This window comes from Babylonia areolata, chromosome 14, assembly GCF_041734735.1.
Source record: "Babylonia areolata isolate BAREFJ2019XMU chromosome 14, ASM4173473v1, whole genome shotgun sequence".
NCBI lineage: Eukaryota > Metazoa > Mollusca > Gastropoda > Neogastropoda > Buccinidae > Babylonia > Babylonia areolata.
The window spans coordinates 20644487-20647588 of NC_134889.1; the positions used below are offsets into that span (position 1 = coordinate 20644487).

General features: G+C 39.6%; 1 protein-coding gene across 1 annotated transcript in view; it reads right to left on the minus strand.

Annotated features, from left to right (window-relative positions):
* Positions 1-2412: 2412 nt before the first annotated feature.
* LOC143289902 (uncharacterized) overlaps positions 2413-3102 on the minus strand; it is a 42565-nt gene continuing 41875 nt past the window's right edge. The window contains exon 3 of the mRNA XM_076599141.1: positions 2413-3102. This exon is cut by the window's right edge and continues 1979 nt beyond it. The gene's annotated coding sequence lies outside the window, so the exon portion shown is untranslated.

The following is a 3102-nucleotide window of genomic DNA, read 5'->3' on the forward strand; positions in this document are numbered from 1 at the left end:
GCGGTACATTTGCCCACCTTTATCTTACTGAGTACACTTCTTTTCATTGACCTGGCAAATGGTATGGTCAGGTGGGAACTGGTGAGAACAAAATTTAATGTATTCTTTTACCAATCTTATTTATATTTTTTTACCATTTATTTTCTGGAAACTTGAACTTTTTTCTCTTTTGGTGTTCCATCATTCCAGTGGCATTATTACCACACTCACTCTGTGTTTTAATGATAAGCAGAATCATTTAATAGTGATTTATATTTTTCAAAAATCCCCCCCGTATGTTTTCTTTCAAATTCCCCCAATGTACTTTCTTTCAGTTTATAATTTTTTTGCCTATGACACATGGCATCACATGGTTGTAAGGAACAAGTCATAAACTTCATTTCTAAAATACTGTTTTTGCCAAGCAGTATCAGTATCAGTAGCTCAAGGAGGCGTCACTGCGTTCAGCCAAATCCATATACACTACACCACATCTGCCAAGCAGATGCCTGACCAGCAGCATAACCCAACACGCTTAGTCAGGCCTTGAGAAAAAAAAAAAATAAATAAAATAACGAACAACAACCACAAAAACCAAACAAACATGCATTTCTCAGAGCATTCCTTCGCTGGGCAGTTTCAGTTTCTCAAGGATGCATCACCAGCATCACATAACTCAACACGCTCGCCAGGCCTTGAGTGCATACATACATTCTTGTGCATCTATCATAGTGGCTTTCTTCTGCAGAAGCTTGCCAGGGGACGACAGTTAATATCCTGCCATGGGTTATTTTTCACCTCATCCGAACGACTTGTCGCCCAGTTTGATTTCCCAGTCACCCCCAGAAACGGAGTATGGCTGCCTACATGGTGTGGTAAAAACGGTCATACACGTAAAAGCCCACTCGCGTGCATACGAGTGAACGTGGGAGTTGCAGCCCACGAACGCAGAAGAAGAAGAAGATTTCCCAGTCAAACTTGGGAAAGAAAGGGCAAGACCATGATTCAAACCCAGACCCTCAAAGACATTGTATCAGCAGATAAGTGTCTTAGCCATTCGGCCACCTTCCTCCGTTGGACAACAGATGGGGGAAAAAAAAAAGAGTATGAGGAAGACTAAGGAAGGCATGGCACACAACAGATGAGAAATAACTGAAGGAGAAAGTATGTACCTGTTGGAAGCCAGCTACGATGACATAAGATAGACAGCAGTGAAGATCTCTGGTGGTGGTGTTACATGCCATGTGGCATGAAGAGGACATAGTAAATAATGGAGTATGAGGAGTGATGGCCTAGAGGTAATGTGTCTGCCTAGGAAGCGAGAGAATCTGAGTGCGCTGGTTCGAATCACGGCTCAACCGCCTATATTTTCTCCCCCTCCACTAGACCTTATGTGGTGGTCTGGACGCTAGTCATTGGGATGAGATGATAAACCGAGGTCCCATGTGCAACATGCACTTAGCACACGTAAAAGAACCCACGGCAACAAAAGGGTTGTACCTGGCAAAATTCTGTAGAAAAAATCCACTTCGATTGGAAAAACAAAACAAACTGCACGCAGGAAAAAATACAAAAAAGGGTGGTGCTGTAGTATAGCAACGCGCTCTCCCTGGGGAGAGCAGCCCGAATTTCACACAGAGAAATCTGTTGTGATAAAAAGAAATACAAATACAAATAAAGAAAGTGAAACAAGAAAATATGGTAGAAACAGCTTGTTCTATCTTTTTTGTCATGACATGCACGTGGAGACAGGTGCGGTAGCCAACTGGTTTGAGCACTGGATTATTGACCGAGTTTCCTGAGTTTGATCTCTGGTTCAGAGCATTTGGTGGGTGAAAGGGGGAGATTTTTCCAATCTCCCAGGTCAATATGTGTGCAGACCTGCTAGTGCCTGAACCCTCTTTGTGTGTATATGCATGCAGAAGATGAAATATGCACATTAAACAACCTGTGATCCACGAGTCAGTGTTCGGTGGGTTATGGAAACGTGAAAATTCCCAGCATGCATCAACCATGACAGAGTCACTGGCAAGTCGATGTTGGTCATGTGACAAAAAAAAAGAGAAGAAAATAACTACAAAGAAAGATAGTGACTTCTTGAAGCTTCTTCAAGCTGAAACAAGTAATGATCAAAATCAAACACTGGTGACAGTCACAACCAAACAAATGTGTGACCCATAAAAGTATGTTGAGCACCTTTTGGAGTTGAAAAAGGCATTTATGGTATAAGTTTGACAATATACAACCCTTTCCGTTTCTCTTATCTGTTAGACAGGTTCCCTCACGTTTCTTGAAATGGAGCATCTCTCTCTCTCTCTCTCTCTCTCTCTCACACACACACACACACACACAAACACACACACATACACGCACACACACATACGCAGCTGTGCTTATTCAAATTTGTAAGCAATGAAGACACTAAAACAGGAACAAACTACACTTATTTTATTGTTCATGTTCAAACCATTCATTCTATCATGATTACCTACAAATGCACATCAAACAGAAATTATCATAAAAACAGAACAGCAAAACACATAAAAGTAAGGCTTGAACAATATATGAACAAAAACAAAAAAAATCATGGACAGAACATTTGTAAAATTGTGACTTAAGGCAACAATCTACTGTAAAAATCCATAAATCTGTGGAGTTCAGCATTATTAGCATGGAAGAAGAAACTTAGCCCAAGGTACAATTCAGCCAAAAAAAACAGTGGAGATATAGGCTTCAAATTAACCTAAATTCAGCAGATGCCAAAAATTTCACATCACCCATATCAAATGTCTTGTTACAGATAAACTTAACTTATAATAGTTTTATATTCAAAAGAAAGTGATCTTGGGAAATCTAATGAATTTGTTCAAAGATATAAGTAAAATTATTTAATTTCCTTTTTTTTTTCTGGATGCATTTCTAAGTCAGTGAGTAGTATATGTGTAAAAATGCACAAAATATATCCTGGAAATCTGAAGAAGACAGTAAGCTGAACATAATTCAGACAGATTCTACTAACTAGTTGGCTAGGTAGCTCCATTATTTCAGCAAGACTAATGGCTGTGACTAGCCTGTTCATCAAAGGCAAATTGTAAATGTAGACAACAGTGCATAAAAAAGTAA